Source organism: Amblyomma americanum, chromosome 1, assembly GCF_052857255.1.
Source record: "Amblyomma americanum isolate KBUSLIRL-KWMA chromosome 1, ASM5285725v1, whole genome shotgun sequence".
In the NCBI taxonomy this organism is placed as follows: Eukaryota; Metazoa; Arthropoda; class Arachnida; order Ixodida; family Ixodidae; genus Amblyomma; species Amblyomma americanum.
The window spans coordinates 31,176,639-31,201,841 of NC_135497.1; the positions used below are offsets into that span (position 1 = coordinate 31,176,639).

Sequence of the window (25,203 nt, forward strand, 5' to 3'; positions counted from 1 at the left end):
AGCAGATCAGCAAAACGCCCAGGCTTTCAAAGCATTTTCTGGCACAAGAGCAAAAGATGGCAGCCACTATGTAGTCAGCGAAAACTGTATAAAGGCTTCACTGACAGCACAAGACAAATTCCCCTGTGCCAGCACAACACTAAATGTTGCAAGGAAAAGAAAGTGAACAAGTGTAAAGGTATAGTCACAGCCACAAGTTGGAAGACCACTCTAACCCCACTCTAATCCCTAAGTCTTAAGGCCTCCGCACAATCTATGCAGACATGAACCAGCATCAATAGGATGTGTTCCAAAGCAGCTTCACCACTACAGAAATAGCTTCGAGTAAGAAGCACTGATAGTCCTTCCATACATTAACAAGCGAATCAAGAATTCAACTAAAAAATGCAATTGCAGCACAAACTAACTCACATTTGCACAACACGTCCAGTTTGCCTATTCTTGGGTTCACCATGGCAAAATGAACAGGCGAGCTTCAATAGGCACAACATTGTTCAGCAGGGTCATGAAGTGAACATTAGAGTATGCCTTTGGAAGACTTAAGTTTGGATACCAATGCCATGCATAGGCATTGCAACCTAGGCAAGGTATTGAACAACGTATGCTGCAAGTGCATATACAGTTTGTTCCAAGAGTTTACTGACCACACATACAGGTGCCTACAAAAGTTTTCCGAACGCCGAAATCACGAAAAAGCTGAATTTTCTTGCTACGTAGAGGCACAGCCAGGCATTGAAAAGTGCATTGTTCCGGTCGTGTAGGAACACATTTATCAGTTCGCGGCTGCATGATTGGGCTGGCCAGAAATTAAGCCTTCATGTAATTTTCGTGTTCCGAAAACTTTTGTGAGCACCTGTACCTAAGCTAGCACGCACTGCTGTGCACTTTGTGCCCCAGAACTCTGATATTGCAACTGTATTGGCAGCCTTCCTTTCCTGCCTGTAAGGATGCTAGCTAATTGTGCCCACACGACGTCTTTGCATCATCACAAGGTTACATACAATGCACATGAAGTGTCACAATTGCAGTGTGCGGTGGCTTGTTGTCTTAACAAAAAAAAAGTGTTAAATACTGTAAACAGTGCAGCACTAGAATGTGCCACACATTGTGAGGCAAACAAGCTTCTTGGCGCATTGTGGCAAATACCGCCATCCCATCTTGTACGAACCCCAGGAAAAAGATGGTGCAGAGCTGACTTTTGGATGACTTCATAGCAGGAGTCATGTCGGAACCAACAGTGACGCAGATCACCCTACACTCACATATCCTAAACTGTTGGAGCCAACTACACAACCAGCTCAGTGCATCTCTCAATTTGAAGCTGGTAACCTAAAAACTCGCGTAGGTATCATACTCCACAGACAACTGCCTCTCCTCAGGGTTGACACTTGAGCAAATAAAGGGATTTCAAGCTGCTGAGTGACAACAGGCAACACAATGAATGAGCTAAATCTGACCCTCCAACTTTATCTGGAAATTAATTGTACAGTCATGAAATTTATGAGTGCACGGCAGCGCGTGCCCAATAGTCTCGAACAATACTCGTGGCAATACACGGCCGCTTTTGTAAACGAAGTTGAAAGGGAGGTGTGGCCTTCGGCTTGCCAGAAGCAGGCAAGGTGGCATAACCCTTTCCACCACGTTGCGGAAAACAGCTTGCCACGTATCAACACAAGTAAGAGACCAGGCTATCGGGCACGCGCTGCCGTGTTCACGCTCAATTTTCATGACACTATGTGAACATGCAAAATGCATCAGCAGAAACCAGGTTCTCAGCAAACAAATTAGCAGTTTCACACAGAGGACCACTTTCCATTGGTCAGTAATGAAAAGCAACAGTTCTTTGCGTGAAACACTGCATACATTTAATGCATATTAAGCAGACGCGCAGATGCCAGCCAAACCCTTCTCATGACTATGTGAGCAAGCTGTCAGGTGGTTCCAGCAGTAGTGCAATGTGCACAAAGTGTAACAAATCAAATCGTGGGGAGCAAATCCCAGAAAGAATGAACTGTCGGCCATATAACACTTTCCCCACAGGCCTCACTGTCGCCTGTGGAAGGGAGAAACGTCTTCGTAGAAGGGGCAGGGATGCAAAGCACTAGACACTTTCTGCAGCATTGTCGTGGCCCCAACAATAGTTTTGGGAGACCTCAGTGCATGCCACTGTGACATGCAGCTGCAAAACGGCAAGGGCGATGTAAACAGGCACAGCCTGCAACAGCACACCGTTACTGCAGCACCTGCGTAACCCGCAACCCTTCACCCAGCGGAGCATAGTCAAGGGGGGGCTCACCTTGGGCGAGTACTGGCCATTCTCCTCGGCAATCACGGGATTGCTAGCACCTTGGTTATTGCTCCCGAAGCAGCACAGCAGCGTGTTGAGGAAGCCGCGCTGCCGGGGCTTCTTGCTGGAGGGCACTGCGCGGGGGGAGGAGGGCGCTGTAGCCGCGGACCCCTGCCACTGGCCTGGGGCCCCGGACTCACCGCCGGCGGCCGCGCTCTTGCGGGGCGGCGGGCCCCGGGCGCCGCCGCCGGGGTAGGTCGAGCCGCCCGTCGACGGGGTGGGCGCCCCGCCCCCCTTGCTGCCTTTGCTGGGCCGCGCCGTGCCGCTCAGCGCCGCCCTGAGCGCCCACACAACACTGCTCGGAGTGGCGCCGACACGAGCGCACGCCGCTTACCTTGGGCCTGCGGGCGCATTACGACACTAGGGCCACATGGCTCTACGCGAGCACAGCAGCCGGCCGCCCCGGTGCTCCAAAGCGGCCGGCCAGACACGCATCGCTTGTTCGCTTTTCTTAACAAGAGCGGCTTCAAGAAGCACGTAACCGCGCCACCTTTCGCAGGCACGCGCCAGCCACCCCGTGAGCGCTCCCCCCAGCGGCCCGAGTTGCTGGCGGCGGCAGTCACCCCGCCCGACGAAACGCGCCGCCGCAAGCACGGCCGCGCACCGTAGGTCGCATGCGCTCGCGCCCATAGACCCCGTGTGCAGCCGGGCGCAGCGGTCCGAACGCTGTGCTCGTTCGATGTTTCGCGGCGACACTACCTCCCTCTCTACGAGCCCGCGATGGCGCCATATTGCAATGCACCTACCTCTATCTGGAGGAAAATTTGTTAGTTGTTCCTCTTCTCTGTTAACTTGAGTAATTATGGACGTACTGTCCATGGATCCCAAATTTGCTTCTAGGCGACTGCAGGTACCTTGCAACAACACTAAACGAATAAACTTTGCAATAAATTAAAAAGTTTCAGGATCTCTCACGGCTTCCTTCTGAGTCCATGTTAAAAAATACTAGGCCTACTGAAGAGGGCTGCGAGTATTTTACTGCGCATGCCCAGACGCGCCAGGTTATTTAAAGCAGCGGCGCTTTTAGAGCGCTGTTGTTTTGGTGTTCCTCTAAGTGAATTTTTTGCGCTCGATTTCGTCTGCAAACTTGTCATAATTGCCTTTAAAAATATGCAAGAGTTGCTCTAGTTGCGCATTTATCCATGCTGCGGGCGCTAGTTCACTCTCCCTTTTCCTTGCCCACCCTTCTCCCTCGCCGTTTTACTATTGTTGTTTTCTAATCTCGCCGCTTCATTCTCACAGCGGTCTATCATTCCAACGGCGGCAACAGCATCTATAGCTGTGGCATGTTGTAAGCGTCCAGTTGTAACAGGTTGCAGCGCGGGAGCTCTCGTGTCGTAGTCGCACGCGCGGTCTGCGTGGTGCCTCGACTGCCGCGGATATGAATCGTGTGCTCCACGCGCGCGCGTGCGTTTTCCCGTTTCGTATCTTAATTCCGTATTGCATCATCGCAATGATCGCATGTGCTCGTCTCACAACCACTGAGGTTCGCAGTCGACTATGGGCCTTGTTTGCGTCCCCTGTGAACGTAGAGTGAATGTGACTCCTAGTTTTCAGCAACGTTCTTGGTTTTCACGCACGCGCTCTCAACATTGACATTAGCTGCGCGTGCACTGAGTGTGCACCGAGGCATCGGCCCGCCGCCGACTGCTCTCGCTGCGCCGCCGCCGCAGACGTTTTCACTAGGCGCGCCCTACCTAGCACAACCACTGAGGTTCGTAGTCTACAATAGGCCTTGTTTGCGTCCCCTGTGAACGTATAGTGAATGTGACTCAATCCTTAGTATTCACCAACGTTCTTGGTTTTCACGCTCGCGCTCTCAATGCCGACATTAGCTGCGCGTGCACTGAGTGTGCGCTGAGGCATCGGCGCGCCGCCGACTGCTCTCGCTGCGCCGCCGCCGTCGACGCAAACTGATCAGCGCGCCGCCGCCGATGACGTTTTCACTCGGGCACAACCACTGAGTTTCGTCCCCTGTGAGCGTGTAGTGATTGTGACTCCTTAGTATTCACCAACGTTCTTGGTTTTCACGCACGCGCTCTCAACATCTACATGGTGATAGTGGTGGTTGTTGCTATGAAGGGGGGAGGGGGATACTGGTCCCGACGTACGTTGGCCCCTTGGGCATCACTCTTGGGGACCAGGGGAGGGGGGAAGGGGATGAAGGTGGGGGGGGGGGGGGGGGGGGGGGGTATCGTCATTAGCTGCGCGTGTACCGAGTGCGCCGGGGCATCGGCGCGCCGCCGACTGCTCTCGCTGTGCTGTCGCCGTCGACGCAAACTGATCAGCGCGCCGCCGCCACCGCCGCCGACGTTTTCACTCGGCGCGATGGCGCGCCCTAGCACAACTACAGTGGCTGTAATAGGAATTCTAACCACTGTAGCACAACCACTGTGGTTCGCAGTCTACTGTAGGCCTTGTTTGCGTCCCCTGCGAACGTATAGTGAATGTGACTCCTTAGTATTCACCAACGTGCAACTTGTCATCCCCAACGCGAGCAGTTGGCGATGGTGAACACCTATAGGGAACTTCGCGAGGCGCCTCTCGCTCAGGCCGTGTCCGGTCGCCGCCTCTTGGACCGGTTACATATCAGACATGGCCACCATACGATGGAACGGGTTCGAGTGCCCGAACTGTGGAGACGCGCCCTCTACGTTCGACCCCTTCCGACAAGGAGGACCATAATGGCCGGTGCCAGGCGCGGGCGGATGCCCAGCACCGCCACTATGGCTCAAAGAAACACGTCTTATACGTCGACATTGGAGGCCCCTACCAATCCAGGGGGGAATGGTACACGGCTGCAGTCATACACGAGGGAAAACAGGCGGACGGCCTCTCGTTCCGAGCGCCCAACTCAATTCATGCGGAGGAGGTAGCGATCGCCCTCGCAGCCTCACATCCCGACTCTAAATTCATCCTCATAGAATCTCGCGGAGTCTGTCGCAACTTTGAGTTCGGTTGGGTCACTCCACTTGCTCGCCAAATTCTTCACCAGAGTACTCGCGTCTGCGATCCAACTCATCTCTCAATCATATGGGTCCCCGGCCACCAAGGCATGCCAGGTAACGAAGCCGCCCATGAGGCAGCCCGCACACTCACTTACCGGGCACCAGGCGTTTCTTGGGCGGACCTTAAGCCAGATAACAGCCCTCTTCTTTCTTTTAAAGAGATTACTGAGCACTATCGTGCCGAACACCGGCGCTACCCAGTTCCTATGAAGGGACTGGGTAAAACTGGCGAACAAACTCTCCTTAGGCTCTATTACAAACACCCTGCTGTGCCCGGCGGTTCTCAAGCACTTTGACTCTTCTTTTGACGGCCGCTGCTCATTCTGTGGGGAGGTAGCCAACACCTTTCACATGGTTTGGGCATGCAGGCAAAATTCTTCTCTCCCCCTCATCACCCCTTCCCTTACCCGAGGGGACTGGGAGGCGGCTCTGTTCGCCTGCCAGGAACCATCGGCCCAACAGGCCCTGGTTCGGCGGACCTGCGCAGCGGTCAGGACCAACGGGGTCCCGGAATGAGGGACTCCGCCTTCTATTGTAAGGGGCGAGACCCACTAGGGGCCTCTCCCCGAGCACCTCTCTGCACATATATAGCAACCGAGCATTGCTCCTCTGCTGTACAATAGAAATACTTACAAGGCTGCACTGCACGACACATTGTTTTTCCATACTTTTCGGACCGCTTACTCCAAAGTCCTTAAATGTAATATGCATCAGCTCTGCACCATTGCTCTTATCATTTAGATTCTGCAAGCTGCCATGACCTGAAGATGCCACTGCACGTGGTTACTTTGACAATTAGAAAGATTTATATACATGCATGCGCATTACCAATAGTCATCATTTGTTTCTATAGCACTATTTTCGTCGATAACTTAATCAACTAGCCTTACAGCAAGCTTCAGACTACAGTATTACTCCACGTTATCTTGGCATGCAGCTCTTTTCTCAATAAAACACATTTACATGAAGACAATCATTTTATGCAGAAACTTGCAACAATTGTACAAAATAGCACACAGCCAATTTATCTGCTCAAGAACTGGAAGCACAGATAATGTCGACAGTTACTAAACATATTAGCATATCTTCAAAATGCACATGCCCTTCAAGTTATGTTTTACAAATATAAGACACTTTAGTAAGCTATCCAGTGCAGAAACTTGCAACAATATACAAAATAGCAGTACAGCCTATCATATACTCAACATTTACACAAACACATTTGCACAGCTTGAAAAATGTGCTACATGGGCTTACATGATTTATATTATTTACTTAATTTATAAAGAAACGTAACAAATCAACAAAACAGCACACAGCCTATTCGGCTACTCAGGAACAAGAACCAGAGCTCATGTTTTGAACAGTTACTAGGCACATTAGCACACACACCTCTCAGCTTGCATGCTTCAAATATAAAACACTTCAGCAAACTATTTACACAAACACAATAGCACACCTTGATATTTGCACCACCTGGGCTCGTACTTCACAAACATAGGACATTAATTTTGAGCAGAAACTTGCAACTAATATACAAAAGTATAGGAGTACAACCTAGTTGGCCATTCAGAAACAAGAAGCAGAGGTGTTATGAACAGTGAAGTTAATTGCATGCTTGTAAACATCATCGATTTAAGCAATCATGTCTAGGAGTGATCATACGATGTCAAGTGTGTTGCAATGAATCAACACAAAACAAACAAAAGCAACCCTGCTCTCCGCTCGTCTACGCATGCGCATCGTCACCAGACAACGCAACGTGGCATTCAGAAACTTGTTCAAAAGCGCAACATGGACCAACAAGAAGGAACAACTGTTTCGGAACGTCGGAATCACGACTTGAGGGTCGCGGGCACTCTGGCTGCGGGTGGACTTAGCGACATGTACCAAAACGGCATCAACGCATCGTAACATATCTCAGCTACAAAAATGGTCACCTGCTGCAAAAAAAGAAATATTTTATTTCTTTTCATTCCGGGAAAAGGCCCTTATAAGAACAGTTACTTCAAAAAATGGTGATTAATATTCAGAACAAGTTATTTCACTAACTGTCCAGTCGGAAATTTATGTTTTATAACATCTACTGATTGCTTGTCAGGTAAAGGGCCGAACCAAGCAAAAGTTGGTCTTACATGAGGTCTGTTTCTTTTTACGTAAAAAATAATGTAAAGAATAAGAACGCAATCTCATTTAGAACTAGTGGAAGTACGACTAACATATCGACTGTCCCGTGCGTCGGTGTCGGCTTAACATTTATAGACGAATTCACTGACTCTTCTCAATGGAAAAACACCTGTATAACCGAAGGATAGCAAAAAAGAAAACAATTAACTGCGACTACGACGCAGAAAACAATAAGGTTCTGCACATTCGTGAGCAAGAAATATATAAACACAATCAACATACGCGCTTGTGACATGTGCCTAATATTTTTATAGGGCGCCTAAAAAACAGTGTGGATGTACTAGAACCAGAATTTTTATTTTGAAGGCATACATGTTTTAATGATTCCTGCTTTCGCAGTCTTCAGGTTTCAGGAACGAATTATTTTAAGCAGTCTGCTATTACACGTTTCATTTTATTTTATGCATGCAATGCACGTACAGTACTAATTTTGAAGAAACTCCTCAAGTTAGACCGACCGCCACAAAAGCCGCGATTTCAAAACCAGAACCATAATTAGAACTCTCTTCACATTGGGCAGCCTAACAGCCCCGGGCATCGTCAACTCGCCGCTAGCGCCACCACGGCAGCGCTGTTTCCAAGGCGGATCTAGGGAGCCTACATGTCGCGCCCCCTCCCGGCTTAGGGTGGTGACTTCCTTTGACACAGCACATGCCGCCTCCCGCTGAGACCCATGTTGCCAGCGCGTGTGTTGTCATGGTTACGGGAAGACGCCGCGCCATCTTGTTCCCCGCCGTGCATAGGCATAGCCGCGCATTAGCTGCTGCAGCAGTTGCGTCTTCATCGCCGTTCATCGTTGAGTGGGACAGTCATATGTTGTCGGTTGTTGCACTAAGTGCGCCAGGAAGCTTACGCAGCAGCAATGCCCGGGTGTTGCGTTCCGCAGTGCTCGAACCACTGCAGGAAGGGCACACGGATGTTTCGTTTCCCGGCTGACTCCAACCGAAGAAAACGTTGGCTGGCACAAGTAAAGCGAGACTGCTGGGAACCCACTGCTGCTTCTCGCATATGTTCTGTGAGTACCGTACCTTTTTCTCTTTTGTTACCTGCTCGCTTGTTATGTTTGGTGTACTGTGCTTCACGTTTACGATAATTAAACCACGGCCGCCTCGAACGGCGTGCGCGGCGTGGGTTTGATAACAGGCTACGCATTGCGGGCGTGGGTGCAATCTTCTCGTTAGTTTTTAGATGCGCTGGCGGCGTGTCTCGAGCACCAAGGGCGAGAAGCAACGGTTCGCATTCGCCCTCGCTGACTAATTCTCACGCGAGTGCACTCACGATATATTGGCGCCCGCTTCCTTGTTTGCGCTGTAATACATGCGCCAAGACTCATGTCAGAGAACATGACTGAGGTAGTGAAAATAAATTTCTACATCTCTCTGACATTGTACGCGTTCGCTGTTTCGTGAGCGCTGTGGTCGGAGGAACTTATTTTCAGTCAGGTCTGGTTATCTAGGCACCGTTCTGCTGTACGACGCTATTCGGTAGAAAAAGATTGGAAACCCAAGATCAGACTAAAAGAACACATTTTGTATATGCCCGGTTACTGGCATGCATATGAAGCCTTTAGGAAGCCCTTATCCAGTTTTTTTAGCTTGGCACTATAGCCTGGTAAAAGACAGCATGTGAAAACATTACAGCAGGTAGAAACAGCTCTGTAGTTGTAACGCTAGTCATGTTCCGGTTTGCAGCATTTGTCACAGTTATGTGCAGGTATGAATATACTTCTTGATGCTTATGAAGTACTTGCTGCCATTCATTTCAGGCACATTTTGAAGAAACAAGTTTCGAGCAAAACAGACAGGATGGCTTAAAAAAGCTAAGGCCAGATGCGGTTCCCACACTTTTTACTTATCGAGGTAAGCTTCTAATTTTGATCCATCTCTTAAATACAACTCTGCCTCAATCATATGAAATGTTTGCAAAGAAATTTGTCTACACGTATACGGTAGTGCTGTGGTTGCTTTGTGCAAGCTCAAAAATGTGCGCTCATCTGCTTTTAGAAGGCTGCAAAGAAAGGTTCATCACCATCAGCATTTCAAGGTCCATAGCAGGACGAAGCCTATCCTACTGACTTCCCTTTAACCGGTTCCTGTGCCATCTGTGGCCACATTATCCACACAAACTTCTTGGTCTATTGATATGGCTTTTATATCCAAGCATTCCTACAGCGCATGTTTGCATCAGCATCTAGATCCCTAGCTAGAAATTTGTTGGGATCCATGCAATTCATTTCTTGTAAAACTAAATCGCGGGCATAAAAAAATATGTATATTGCACGTTATTGTAGGATCATGCATTCGAACAGCACCTTCAAACATAAAATCACCTTAAGCCGTGTTTTAACGGCTTCTGCATTACCTCTGGCTCATTTTTCACTGTAGATTGAAAAAAAAAATGAATGAATGACAATTGAAATCTTCCGTGTAAGCCATAAAGGTATAAAGTATGGAACTAAACAAAACTTTTGCCACCTAACTCTCTGCCTACCCCTACTATATTTGCTTTTCTTGAACACCCACTGCTTCCCTAAGGGACTACTGTTTATCTTCTCTACACATTGAATGCACTCATATATATGATACTAAGATCCAAAACGTAACACACAGATATAGCCTTGTATTCAAAGAGCACAAGGCCACCTATAGTGTGTTTATACTTTGTATAGCATCGTTTTTTCTTTATAATTCACCCGACGCCTGCGAGAAAGGGGGCGTCTAGAATCAAACAAATATCCTAAAGCAGACTGCATACTGTGCTGTCTCATTTGTTCTATGTCACCTGGCACAGAAGCTAAAATGGCAAAATTCAGGACGATTAGTAATTCTAGTTGCATCAATGGTACCTCAGCTGCTAACACAACCTGCTGTTGAGCACAATTTTGCACGACTGAATCATTGCCAGTTGTAGCATGCTTTCCGACGCTGTTAAATATGCACTGGCGGTAAGAAATCTAAAGCCCCCCAGTACAGCTTTGGGATCTTAAAACCCAACTGATATTACTACTCCTGAAGTTTATTTGGAAGTTTTATGCAGGTACTAGGTTGCTCTTCTGTAAATGCAGAATTTCTGCAGTTCTTGAGTGTAGTGCTACCCTATTGACTGAATTTTTTTATTTCAGCCATCCCGAAACACCGGAAGCCTCCGAAGAAGCGGTCTTGCTTTCGTCCGGCCACGCCAACGCAAAGCCCAGTACTTGACCCCACCGGAAATGAACCATGTGGTAGTGCTGCTCTAGAGCCTGTCTTCGCATCAACAGCCGAACAAACACAAGACTCGGCTGTGAGTGACAGCACGAGTTCCCAGGACACTGTCAGTCCACTACAATGTGCTCAGGTACCAGGGTATGATCTACCTTTAACAACCACCTTGCTGCCGCCCAAAGCTGTCGACACTGTTATCTATGCAGACAGCGTTGCCCATTCCTTTCTGAGAACAGATAAAGCCAGTGGGGAAGATTCCACTGATGCAAGTCGACTTCCTCTGCCCGCAGCTTCACCCATGGAGGCCGAATCCTTAAGCGCTGAAAGGTCACAGCATAGTAATGAGCGATCAAGTAAAGAAATACCTCAAGCTGCATTCACACTTGGTTCAAGTACGGCTTCAACTGACTTGTCTCTTCAAAGACAGAATGCTGAGCTGAGAAAGAGAAATAAGGACTTGGCCCAAAAGTACTGAAACCTACAGAGGCTTCACGAGCAAACAAAGAGAAAACTGCGCAGTCTTGTAAAGAAGTCACAGTCGCCACAACAAAAAATGATAACCTTGGAACAATTACCGTTCCTCAAACACGACCAGAGAAGGGCTTTGACGGTGAAAACTACGAAGGGCCTTAAGTGGTCTGAGAAGACTATTCGAGAGGCCCTTCAAATAAAGCACGCATGTGGAACAGCAGGCTATGAATTATTAAGATCATTATCATATCCACTGCCATGCAATAGGACATTAATACGAAGGCTTCAAAATATTAAATTTTTGCCTGGAGTTCTTCATGAAGTTTTTAATGTCCTGAAATCCAAAGTAGCCACAATGCAAGACATAGAAAAAGACTGTGTGCTCTTCATGGATGAGATGGAAATCTCCCAAGGATTTGACCACGATCGCTCGCTTGATTGCTTTTTTGGGAGCACTACATTGCCGGAGTCCGCTACAGATGTTGCCAACCATGCTCTTGTGTTCATGGTTGGTGGCGTGAACACGAGATGGAAACAGGTTATCGCCTATCACTTCACTGGAAGGTCGATAGATGGCTCTATTTTGAAGGACATTGTGTTCCACTTGATTGAGCTTTGTTTTCAAATCTCGCTTAGAGTGCTTGTTGTCACAAGTGACATGGGAGCTGCCAACCGTGCAGTTTGGCGCCTGCTTGGCTTGTCCAACCACAGAAACTCACAGACTGTCTGCTGTATTCCGCACCCGCACCTCCGTGGCAGGCAACTATTCTTTATGGCTGACCCCGCCCACGTCTTGAAGAACATCCGTGCCCAACTACTCCGAGTGGGAGAATTCACTCTGGGTGAAGAAACTGTTAAGGAACAAAGTCTTCCTTCTGGCACTGTCAAGGTGGAGCATGTTGAAGCAGTGTTGAAGTACGACTGTCAAAGTGAGCTGAAGATTGCAAATAGGCTGTCGGAAATCCACATCAGCAGTGGACATTTCACTACCATGAAAGTGAACATTGCTGTGCAATTGTTCCGTGAGGCTCCTGCTGCTATCCGATATTTAATCCAACAAAAAATTTTGCCCCCCGAAGCAGAGGCTACAGCGTGGTTTTTTAACCTCGTGAGCAGGTGGTACACCCTTATGTCGGCCAGACATCCGGTTGTTGCTCTGAGCGATATAGATCCTTCAAAGCATAAAGAGGCCACTGCGCTTTTGGAACTGACGTGCAGCACTTTCCGTCAAATGAAAATGGGAGCAACGGCACATTGGAAGCCTTCACAAGCTGGCCTTCTGGCATCGACCACTGTTGCTCTCAGCCTGTCGCAAGACCTCTTGGACAACCAAAGCTACAAGTATGTGCTTCTTGGCCGGCTCGTACAAGATTGTCTCGAAAACATATTCTCTGTGTTGAGACTCAAGAAGCCGGTCCCTAGTGCATACGACGTTAAGTGTGCACTGAAGCTGATTTGTGTTGGACAGTTCATGCACACACCTACAAATTCTAGCTACGAGGTTGATGACAGCTTGCATCTAGCTGACCTCCTTGACCCAACTATCCAGAGACATGAAGGACAAAACCAAGAGCCTGAAGAGCTAGAAAACCTGTTTGTGTGTGCTCTCACAGAAGCAGAATGTGACATTCTTGCTTATCTAGGAGGATTCCTGGTCAAGTCTGTCATGAAGTCCATTGGTAACTGTAGTGACTGCAAAAATGCCCTTGTTGGAGATGCTACAAATCAGTATAGCAATCTTATTAAGCTTAAAGAGTACGTGAAAAATTCTGAGAACCTCATTTATCCAACGCAAGCAGTGATTAATGTCCTTATAGAATGTGAGGAGCAGTTTAAGACTTTTGCAGATATGAAGGAAATCATGGTGCTCAAAACCCCATTTGCTAGCATTCTGAATGCCCTGTGCAAGGCTGTCAAGTTGAACTTAGGTTGCTGTGAAACACATCATGCTCAGGCAGGGAAGGTCCTCCTGACAAAATATGTGAGGACAAGACTGAGGATCCATCTACGACAGCAGCATGCACAGAGGGTGGATGGAATGTCTAGCAAAACATGTGCCGCAACAAACCTGGTCTGAACTCTGAGAAGGATGGTAACATCATATGCTTAGATGCTTGCAGTCAGCTAGTTAATGATTTGGCCTTGCTTTCGTTGTTTTTCTATAGTTTGACACAACTCAAGAAAATAGGGGAGATGTCCTTAAAGAATTCTATCCAGCCAATGGCGCCAACCGATTTTCATGACACCATGTTTAATGCTGGGAAGTTGCATCGCTGGGAGTGGCAGATGAACGGCAGTTAACCGTGGCTTAATCGGATTGACCGCGTTGTCATGAAAATCGGTCACTGCTATTGGCTGGAGGGAAACGGTCGGGGGGCATCTGCCACTACTTCCTTGGGTTGTACCCGAATATAGCACTCTGACACTTTCACTGTGTATGTCGTGTGTACTTTGCTCGCCTGTAAATTGTTCACGTCTTTCAGCATATTTTTATGTCACCTCTCTGTAGCAAGCTGTTGCTTGCAGATTGTGTGCACTAACCAATGAAGCTGCTTTGCTTCAGTCAGCATTTGGAAATAGCAAACTGATTTACAGTGCGTGCCACTAGTGTGTTCATCAAAGGTGAAGTTTTTAGGAGCAAGTGTTGGAACTAGATGCAAATGTGTAAACCACTGTTTCAAGTCTTTTGTGAAGTGCGTAACAGTCTTATTTTTGTGGCTGGAGCATCACTACCATGCCTTGCATTATTTAGGGGCTGTAAAACATACGCTCCCACAGAGTTGCCGTGGTGTTTCTCATTATCATTTGAGTTGTTTGCATTACTAGTCCTGCTAATTTAGCCCATTTATTGTGTCCTCTGTACTGCACTCATGCAATTTGTTCATGGCTATCAGTATATTTTGTTTTATGTATAAGTGTTCATTGAGCAACGAAGCTGCTTTACTTCGGTCAATGTTTAAAAATAATAAGCCTGTTTGCAATTACACCATCAGTGTGCGCACCAGATATGTTTTACAGGAGTGACTGATATGTGTACAAAAATTTCACTGGTTTCACAGATGCTGATAATGGAAGAATGTAATTTCATATGCACTTTAGCTGGCTGCGGATGCTTATATATTCTGTCAGTTTGCTTGAGAAAGAATATGAGCACCTCCCCTTTAATTGACAGTTGCCAGAAGTGTGTCGGCAATAAAAGAAGCTTCTTGAATGTTTACACGAAGGCGTCTGAAAATGTCATTTGGTTTCTTGATTTTAGGTTTTCTCACTTGTCCCATTGTTTGTATTGCTCCTCTTTCTCTGATTCCATTCCAGCAAGTCTCATGTTACACTCTGAACATTTGAGCCTCCTACTGAACACCCTGTGTAAGTTAGTTTCTCAGCACACGTGGAAAAATGGTAGGCAATGTGAAATGAAGCACTGCTTTAATGTTAACTCAATGGCAATCTGTACAAAACTAAGACGCTTACAACACTCGATCTTAATTTGTTAACATCAGCCTCAAGATTCCCTAAATTTTTTTAAGTATGTTTATACCTTTTGCTGAAGCTACAGTGTGCTAGTATGGGGTTGCATAGCTCATTGCGTAGAGCATGTGTAATTGCTCACAGAAGAGCAAAATGCACAAACTAATGGTACATTGCACACGCAAATGCCATTGTGATGTCGGTAATAGAACTACTGGGGCACTTAAGTCTCTTCCCGTGCTGTGAATGCATAAGCATTAGGTGCTACTGTTTTGCTTCTGTTGCGTGGTTTTATTTTGAACCTACATAGACCAGCGTTAGCTCGGTTTACCGTTACATTTTCGATTCTACTCATCGAGACCTTTCAACGATATATGACGATGCTATAGCATTAGGTTCAATTTTAAATCAAATAAATAATTAATGGTAATTAAGACCTGCGATTACTCCGGTGGAATTATACTCGACATAAGCTATCCAAAGATATATAGCTTGATGATGGAGCATAACGATTGATTTTTAATCACGGTTATCTAATTAATTGATTTTTAATCACGGTTATCTAATTAATGGTCGGTAAGACAAGATTAGTTCAGTGCAATTGTACTCAACATAAGCTATCCAGCGACTTAGTGATGTAGCCTAAATTTCAATTACATTACAATTAACTAATTACCGGTAATTAATTGAGACCTACAATTAGTCCGGTGCAATTATACTCGACATAAGCTATCCAACGATAGAACACTTGCGGCGATTATGACCGACATAAGCTACACAGCCACTACGGCCACATTCTGTACAGGCCGCGCATGAACCAAGTAATTGATAAGCATTAAAAAGTGGGCCTGCGTAATCTTTTGATTACCATCATAACATTAAATTCTGAACGCCCAACACCTAAGCTCGGTTAGTGCTCATCGTGAGGAGGAACCCTTTTTACGTAATTGATAAGCGCTGCCTTTTGGCGCGATGACGCGCGCAGAGGAGAGACCCGTTCGGAGTGTAATGCACCGTCGCTGAGAACTGCTCTATGCCGTCGGAACGGCGTCATCTGTTGGTACTAACTTCGAAAGAAACGCCGATAAACTAGAATATAAACTAATGTTGTAGATCGCCCCAGCGACCACGCCACTGAAAGCCGGGGATGCTCTCTTCAAGGGGAACAACATGGCTGCCCGTCATGTTTAGCGGCCGTTTTCGGCAACACTGGGAGAGATGTCACCACCCTAAGCCAGGCGGCAGGCGGCATGTATGTAGGCTCCCTAGGCGGATCTACCTTGCTGTTTCCGTGATTCCTTTCAACTGCAGCGCGCGCGCGCTCTTCTGAAGAAAAGCGCGCTCTCCCCTCGAAACCGGCCGTGGGTGCAGTGGTTCACTACTTTGAGCGCTTCGTATACGTGTTCGTATCGCGTGTTCGCATTTTCTTCGTTGTGGCGGCAAGCTTATGCATGTTGCATAAAGTCCTGAGCCCGCATTGCGCGAAGTACTGGGGGACTACGTGGAGAACAGCGGTAGTGGCGAGTTTTTACGACACTATTCTGTCAAACAAGGGGTTGGTATTCGTTTGTGGCATTGTGCAATTTTCGTGCTGGCGATTTCACCAGCCGGTTTATCGGTTCACGGACTACATGGTGTTTAGCACGACTGGCTTTGGTGTTCAGTTAGCTCGATTTGTCCCCGAAGCGTAGACACGTTACAGTAGTGGCGCGGGAATGGCCACTTCTCTGACTCTAAATAGCGACCTGCACGCATGGGACTTCAGTGCCGAGTTGTAAGGCCAAGTGTCGGTGGCAGTTAGCTGTGCTTTCTAACAACTGTGCTTTCTAACAACTGTTGTAATAGCCTGCAGTTTGATGGAATACCTTCCGTAGCACATTCCGGCCGCTTGGCATGCTATGACCCTTACTACAAAGTTGGGCATTTTCCAGTCTCTGGTGGCTCGAGAAGACAGTTTTGGCAGATCTTGTGTTGGTGTAAAATTTGTTAACAGTTCCTCATTCGTTGCTGCCCTTCTCTGAAACACTAAGTGGGCTGCCTTAGTCACACTCTTGTGTTTAAATTTGCCTTTTTGGGAACCGGCATTGTTTTTTCCATCTTTGTGCTTTTAAACCTCTTTGTGAACTTGGTCCATTATCATTTCATGTAATTTCCTATTATTTCAGTTGTTGCACATTTCACGATATTTGGTCCTTGAATATTTTTCTTTCAGCTTATCGTTTCTATAACTTTTGCTGAAATTTTCTATTTTATTGCAGTGTGTACACTTAAAGTTGTGCTGTGAAAATCCTTGCTACTGTTTTTGTGCCCCAGCAGGGGTTTACATGGTGTATAAAATGAGTTGTTGGTTGTAAACCTCATATAATGCAGCTGGGCGTGACCGTTCTTCTCTCCTGTTCCTTCACAGGTACTTTGAAGAACATGTTCAGAGAAGCGACAGTCTCATGCATCTTGTCACTCACCAGCTGCATTCTGCTGCATCAAGACAAACAGCTGGTATGAAACTGTTTTTCATACTTCATATTTAGGTACTTATAGTCATGAACTAAGGAAAGCAAATAGCTTTCACCAAATATTTTCTACTTCTTCATTAACAACATGCTAATCACCAACTACTGCCACATCTTTCTTCCTCACTTAACACATAAAATATTCAAGCAATCTCGTTTCACTGGCCTCATTAACTCGCTTAAGTTACAACCCCCGCACAGGACGTCTAGCCGCCTAAGCCATGACCGTAGCATTGCACGCATCAACTGTCACACCTTAGCACTGAAGTCATCATTTTTCCGAACGCGATAGCACTATGGAATGGCCTGCCAAATATCATCACATCATGCACTGACCGTAAATCATTCCAGGAAAAACTAAACGACCATTTTTCATGAGGACAGTCTTTTCTGCCATATTCATCTCGGCACTTTACAGAGCTTATTGTTACTACTTTTCTTTTTGATGTCATGCCTTTTGCACTGTGTTGCTCTTTTATTGCTCGAGTGTTTCATGTATAAATTTTGTTTTTGTTCCGATCCCGTGCATTCCACTTGGCATTGTATACCCCTCACAAGCAGTGGCATAAAGCTCGAAGGGGGGGTCAGTCTGTGATTGAGAGATGTTAAAGGGTAGTCCTGTGCGTTCAAGGGTTAGCACAGCGCAACCCCTCGAAGCTTTCTTTGGGGTCTTTCTTTTGTTCGGACTCTGTAAGTGTTTTAAAAGTGCGCAAGACAAGCGCTGATAGACACGATTCTTGCCTTGGCGGCATGCATAAAACTGCTTCATATCAGCTGGCAATCTTTATTAAAAAAAGAAAATAAGTAAAACAAATTGAGCAATGTCTACCGCCGTCACTTGCAGTTTTTTAAAACTTCCCTTCCAATTAGAAAATTGCAAATTTTCCTTTCATTATCTCGTGCCCACGCGTCCTATGCGCCAAAAATAGAGGAACATGGAGGCTGTGATTGTAGCGCGAGAAAGCGATGCTGGTTAAATGATGTAGAAATGGCACACCTGTTGAACTCGAATGCTTAAATAGTACAACGCAGGCTTTAGATGCGAGGGAAGCTACAGAATATAACTTTATGATCGGCGCTAGAGGTCTGCATGGGCCAGTATCTAGACCAGGCCTGGACCTACTTGTCACTACTTTGGTCCAGATTCCGAACCCGACCGCGGACCGCTATCAATCTCAATGACCTGTCCGGCCCTGCGCTCATTCAGTCTTGCCCGTGCAGGCCCGTTTGCTTTTGCATGATGAAACTTCACTCTTAAAAAAAGAGAAATACATTAACGAGCAGTAAACAGACATCTGTGCAGCAGCTGAAAAAGTTGCAGAAAGCAAGAAGCGCTACATCGGGTTCATACCACCGATGAGTGCCTACCCAAGCTGGGCACAACCAAAAAATATTGTGTTAATAAAAGAGCACTGCATGCCATCTTTTTCAGTGGCTCATGAGGCAACTCTTTAGGAGTGAAATTTCTAAACACAACGGCTATATAGTGCAAGTGTTACCTGTTCCCCTCGTAAGCGCACTCCGTCCTAACGCACTGTGAGCGCATTGTTATGGACTTAGCTTTACTTACATGGTGAGGAGACTTCATGTAGCAGTGAAGAATATGGAATCATACCATTTTCAGATAAGGAGAGAGTTCCCCTTCGAGCACAGCTAGCAGCTTTACAAAGTCCGAACACTCTCCAGATCCCAAGAGAGGGATCTGCAACCCTAAGGACCACATCCACATGGGTTACACAAAGGTTGTCCAAAAATGCAAAGCGTCTTCAATTAGTCAGCTTTCCATAAGTCAGGAACACAAGCGAGGATACCATTGTACTCAAATGGAAAGCATCCACCTTTAAACATTACGGCACACTGTGCTGCATTTAACTGTGCGCATGGGGCACTATGCAGGCTTTGTAGCTGGACGGTGATGGCCTTTCACTACGGGGCATTTTGGAGCCTTCTCTCGTCAACACCTCTGCATAGGGCTCCGGTCAGATGGGCTTCTGCTGACGGCGGCGGCTCTGTCTATAACCACATCTAGGACTTGTTAGGTCAAGTGGGGGGAGGCTGGACAGCCATGTACCTCCCTGAAATTTGCGTGGATTTACGCCACTGCTCACAAAATCATTTAACTGCTGCATATTGTTATTGTTTCTTTGTTTTCCTTTATCCAATTATTCTTTCTCTGTTTTGATGTGTTCTTGTTAAAAAATGTTGATTTTGCTCCCTTATGTAATGTCTTCAGGCCATTAAGGGAAAAATAAATGCAATGAAAAACCTGTTTTCCCACTCGTCCCAGCTTTGATTCCACAAGTGCTTTCATGAAAAAAGTGAATCAGAAGAGAATAGGCTAGGGTGTGTTGGTGATACATTGTAACTAAAGAACCATAGTGCAGGAGCACAAAGACGACGACGAGACAGGACGAACGCTTGTCCTGTCTCGTCGTCATTTTGTTCCTGCTCTATGTTTAGCTACTTTCATGAGACACAATTTCTAATGTTTTAATTTATAGCTTCTGGGTTGGAAAAAGCTTTGTTTTTAGATGTCTCCAAGGCATTTCTCCATGTTTGTACAATCCAGGTTAGCTCCAGGTTTATACAATAAAACTAAGGCACCTCAACATTGACTACTTGGTTTTCTGCAGAATCACTGATTTCCTTTCTAACAACGCGTCATGTGACTGCTAATGCAACCAACTCATGGTGTTCCCATACTTTCGGCCATGCCTCAAGGATGTTCCTTAGCATGTTTATTCTTTCTGACCTGTATTAGCAGTTCATTCAGTTTTGTTTCTAGTTCTATTTTTTGCTGCTTATTGTGTCATCTACTGCAAAATAACTGATGGTTCTGACATTACATCACTTTGTACTGAATTCAGTAACACTCTGTAATGATATCTCTATAATCTTTAATTTGTGTTACAAATTTATGACCATATCTAATAACCATTCACCCTGTCTATATTATATTTTAAGAATAGTTGCCTTGACTTCTTTCTTTACAACCTTAAAAAAATTCATATAAGTCCAACTAATATTGACTACATAACATCAAAATCTAGCTGCATGCTGATGCATATAGAACACAATTTTTGTAATGGAACCGAAAAAGCATTTGTACCCTACCTATGTCTGACTTAATCTACAATATCCTCATTCTATGTGGGCTCTGGCTGGTCTGCTAATAAATGCCCTCAAGAATGTGCACACTTGCTCAGTGCATGTCATCCTGCTTGCTTAGCATACTGCAAGTACCATGGACATGAAAAAACCCTAATATCCCCCCCCCCTTACTCTTTGCCATAAGGTGTCCTCTTGTCATTTTCATAAGACCACAACTGGCTCTTTTTGCACTTTTGTCACACCTGCCACTTCATATCTGTGTGCATCAGTTAACCACCCTCACGAAGTCAACATACCTCACCAAATTTGGTGATATATGAGTCACGACCTGAGGAGCCGTGCAGGTAGGCATCGGGGAGAACCTAAGACTGAGAGCTTTTAATTAGAGAGCCAGAGCACTTCGAGAGCCAACCACCGCTTTGTCGCTGTTTTCGACTAAGTGTGGAGGCCGCGCGGCGTGCTAGGCACGTGGCATTATTCCCCCCGCGAAAGCAAACATAGTCTCAATGTGGAATGGGTTATGTACAGGGAGAGAAGGAAAAAAAACAAAAAATAGGGGTGAGGTGAACTGTACATCTGGCGCCAATGGCGTGGATCGATTTTCATGACGCAGTGGTTAATCCCTTTTCATCTGCGATGTCACGCTAGCTGGTGCAAGTGGATTGACCAGCATGTGATGAGAACCTGTTGATGCCATTGTATGGAGGGCCTGCTTTGAGCGGCATTTGCCGCTTCATTCTTGAGTTTTATCCGACTGTAGTCGCCAACCGACATTATTCATTATTGCACTGCACATGCTAACTTCTTTTAATCTCTGCAAAAGTGCCGTTGCATATATGTACTTGAAATTCTTGGTTATTGTCCTTGTGTTTCAGTTTGCTGTGGCTTGGTCTTCTTTTTCATGTTGAGCATTCAGACTGTTGCATTTGATCTTTGTACACTAACACCTTTGTTGGGATTTTGGTCTGCTTTTATCTAAGGATTCCCTTTTATTTGAACTGCTCCAAACCTAACGAAATATTTGTGTTTTTGACTAACGGTCTCTGTTTTCTTTCCTCTTGTGCCATATCTATTTTTTCACTAGTGCCACTTTTTTCCTTGATGCTTCTAGCTGACTTAGAGGGTAAACTAATAAACTTGTGCTACTGTTGCATTACAGCTACTTCAGTCTTACTCTGTAAGGTGGTGGATGCACAATTGTGTACTTGGCTTTTATCGCATGCTTTTTGCTCTTGTTACTTTTCAGTAAAGATACCCAAGTCATGTGGGCAAAACATTAACTTTAGCATATTCTTGTGCACCCATTTTGTTTTGTCCATATTTCCTGCTGCTTCATCACTACTGTTCAACACGATGTACTGTTATATTCACAGGCCTCCTAGGACCTGGAGTAAAAGAATAGGTGGCAAGAGATGCTGATCATTATGGCTACTGGGCAATAAATATGGCTGAGGGCAAAACACAAGTGACTGTATTCCTTGATGTTCTTCCATACTTGAAGCCTGTGCCTATGCATATTCCTTGCCCATGTAATCCCATTTGGTGGAATATTCTGAATAAACGAGAACTGCTGCTGTTAGATTATACTTGTTTATTTTAAGCATTGTACGGCTTACTAGAACAGAATGAGTATGATGCAAGATCATATAGGGTGCCAACTAACAACTTCATTACACATATATGTTCATTCTGTCTTGCATGAGCTGGAAATGACATTTCAGGTAACGTGCATACCAGGAAAATGACACTTTGTGACATGTTTATGCAATCGCATTGATCAGGGACCAATGTGTACTTTTCTTGCTATGCATGCATTCTTTGAAATGTGATTCCCAGATTATGTACAAAAGATGGAAGTTTCCTGGGTAATGAACAATTGTTGGTTTTTGCTCAGTCTCTCTTTGTCATATTTTGCATCATATTTGTTTTGTTGTGAGCTGTACAGTGCATAAAATAAATGGGACAGCAGCCCACCCCCAACCTGAAAATAGACTGGCTGAATATCTGGTGAACATCCTCTGAATGTCTAGGAATGCCATATATGGGCATGATATGAATGCTATATGGACGTCCACTATCGTCAGCCTGAAGATATATGGACGTAGTATGTGCTTTTGTGAACATCATGTGGACATTGACATCTTGTGGATTGGTGAATATCCACTGGATATAACTTGGTTGGCTGCGAGCCATGCCTAGGGCATAACCGGTGGTGTTCTTAGGCCGCAAGTTACGATGCATTAGAATTAACTCGTTTTCTTTGTGCCATTTCAATTCATGGCTACTGGTGCAACAGTCGCAACATTATGTTGTGCAATTTTCACTACACTGAAAAACTCGATTGTCACATACCTCGTCTCGAAACGTTCGGCGATTTGCCCAGTGTTTTGTTAGCAGGGGTATAGTTAGTATAGTGCTTAGCAGAAGCTTGACTAGGGAGTAAGCCAACTGTGGTCTTCTAGTACACTTTATTTTTGCTACATCTTGGCATGAATGGAATTGCCATGTTTAATTAAGCGTAGCACAGTGCACGTTACTGCCTACCGCTCGCTGCCAGCCATAGTTTCTTACTATCGACTAGAACGAAAGCTGGTGGCCCTGCACTTCATCTACCATGGCCGCCCGAGGCATGCCGGAAAGATTGCCTCAGATTGACATCTGGTAGATTGTGTGTGCTATGGATTGGATTTTTTGGCTGTTAAGTTTCATTTTCACTGATGTTTTGTGTGCTTTTTTGTGATGTCATATGGTGTAGTTATCCAGCTATGCACGCAATTAATTTGAGATCCGATCTCCGAAGGTTCGGACTGCTGAAAGAGCATGGCTCTCTTAACTGCACCAGCTCTTATCATGTGCTGCTGCTGCTGGCCCGGAGTGCCTATGCACACTCGAGATGTGCTTTGGATTTATTCGCATATGTATTACGGACCTCAAAGTTTTATTGCAGAAGCATGCTCCGTATTGTTATGACCGTGACTGTGCTGCTCGAATTCACCATGTCCGCTTGAAAAGCACTTTGTGCTTCATCGAAAAGTACATGTTCTATACAAAGGTGACAGGAAATTTTCTTCGCATATTTGCAATTAAACATGCAGAATACTACTGCTTGAAATAGGAAACAATCTCATGTTGCCCGATGTGTTTTTCTTTAACACAGAACTATGCGGCTCTGCCCGAATAAACCGACCATAAAAGCAAAGCAGTAAAGTTGGGACAGCACAGAGCACTTGTTTTTTTTTTTCTTACAATTCTGGTAGGTGGACCATATCCTTGCTGCAGACTCGGCTGGAGATTAAGTATACTATAGGAAAATTGTGTTTTAAGATGCGCTCGAAGTGCAAGAAAAAATACGGAGGGCACTTAGGACTACTTGCGTGCCGTGAATGTGAAAGCATGCACGCGGGGTGTTGTGCTGCGGCCCCTCCCCTACCTCCGCCGGCTGCGGCGCGCGCGGAGTGACCGCGGTAGCGCGTGACGTCTGCAAGAATTTGGCGCTGTGAACCAATGATAACCCCCGACTGCTGACGTCATTTGCACGACGTGACGTCGTCTGCCAGATTTTCGCGTAAAAGCCCGGCACCGCGCGTCGCCGCGAGGTGCGAAAGCGGGCAATTTTAAAAATGTATTGTAAATTTCCCGCTCGCTTTTGAGGTCTCGTACGCGGCATGGACGCTCGGTGGCCTGTATTCTACGCTGTGCAAGCATTTTAAAGCCAAGCTCAAACACCCCTTTCTGCGGCCCTTTAAGTGCAATCCTGTATTTTTTTCTTTGCTACCGATCCCCTTATGAAGAAAGCTGTGTGAGCACCAGAGCACCACGAACGCGCAGACGCGGGGAATAGTGAGATAGCTGTCGCTGTAATATATATATATATATATATATATATATATATATATATATATATATATATATATATATATATATATATATATATATATATATATATATATATATATATATATATATATATATATATATATATATATAGTTGCGGGAAAGAATATATTTACAGTTATTTACAAAAACGAATGAACAGCTACGGGCGGCACTCAGAACACAGCCAGAGATGAGTTCTCGTCTTCTTCCTCGTTCACTCGCTCAATGTCGTCGTCGTCTACCCGCTGCAGGACCCCCGCCTGATGAAACGCCGTCTCGGCGTTAGAGTGGTGGCGTAGGAGCGTCGTGATAAGGTTTGAGGCGGCATACATGGACGACGTCGGTAGAGGGGCCAGAGGACGATGGCGAGGACGCAAGGGGAGCAATTTCAAAGTTCACGTCGGTGACTCGGCGCACCACACGGTAAGGGCCACGGTAGTGAGAATGGAGCTTCTCGGAGAGACCGACGCTGCGCGACGGCGTCCAGAGAAGGACGAGTGATCCGGGGTGATATTCGACGGCCCGGTGCGGGCGGTCGTAGGCGGACTTCTGGGAAGCTTGAGAGGCACGGAGCCGACTACGGGCTATTTGGCGAGCCAGCGTGGCCTGGGCGATGGCGTCCTGAGCGTAAGCAGTGGTGGGGACTGAAGAAGGCGGCATGAGTGTGTCCAAAGGCAATAGGGGGTGCCTACCAAACAAAAGGTAGAAAGGGGAGTAGCCTGTTGTGTCATGCCGTGAAGAGTTTTTTTTTTCAAAACAAAGAGACGCCGACCAGTAAAACGAAAAAATTTGTATTTTTACGTTTCGGCGCCCAGAACGGGGGCCTTGTTCACAATGGAAACACACCAAGAGGGTTCGTCTTTTTAAAAGCTATAGTAATCGCCGTAAAGATCGCGCGTAAATCGGGTTAAGATTGCCCTCGTTACGATTAAGCGTGTGAGCCGTTGTCTGTATCACCAGGGACTCGAGATGAAGCCGTGATGTTGTCAGTTTCTCTTTTTCGATGATTCTTGCTTTTTCCC

The 25,203-nt window shown here is 46.0% G+C and overlaps 2 long non-coding RNA genes and 1 pseudogene across 3 annotated transcripts in view; 2 read left to right on the forward strand and 1 right to left on the reverse strand.

Annotated features, from left to right (window-relative positions):
- The window catches only part of LOC144112528 (carboxy-terminal domain RNA polymerase II polypeptide A small phosphatase 1-like), a 63,007-nt pseudogene extending 59,672 nt beyond the window's left edge, over positions 1-3,335 (reverse strand). Inside the window, exons 1-2 of the transcript XR_013310299.1 lie at positions 3,094-3,335; positions 2,297-2,421 (exon numbers count right to left, since the gene is read on the reverse strand). The product of XR_013310299.1 is annotated as a carboxy-terminal domain RNA polymerase II polypeptide A small phosphatase 1-like (transcript). The remainder of the gene's footprint in view (positions 1-2,296; positions 2,422-3,093) is intronic.
- A 4,955-nt stretch (positions 3,336-8,290) lies between these two features.
- Positions 8,291-10,961, forward strand: LOC144131980 (uncharacterized). The gene is made up of 3 exons (XR_013314716.1): positions 8,291-8,557; positions 9,308-9,401; positions 10,664-10,961. It is a non-coding gene; the product is annotated as an uncharacterized LOC144131980 (long non-coding RNA).
- A 4,837-nt stretch (positions 10,962-15,798) lies between these two features.
- On the forward strand, positions 15,799-23,427 carry LOC144112538 (uncharacterized). The gene is made up of 3 exons (XR_013310301.1): positions 15,799-16,239; positions 17,092-17,180; positions 19,091-23,427. It is a non-coding gene; the product is annotated as an uncharacterized LOC144112538 (long non-coding RNA).
- The last annotated feature ends 1,776 nt before the right edge of the window (positions 23,428-25,203 follow it).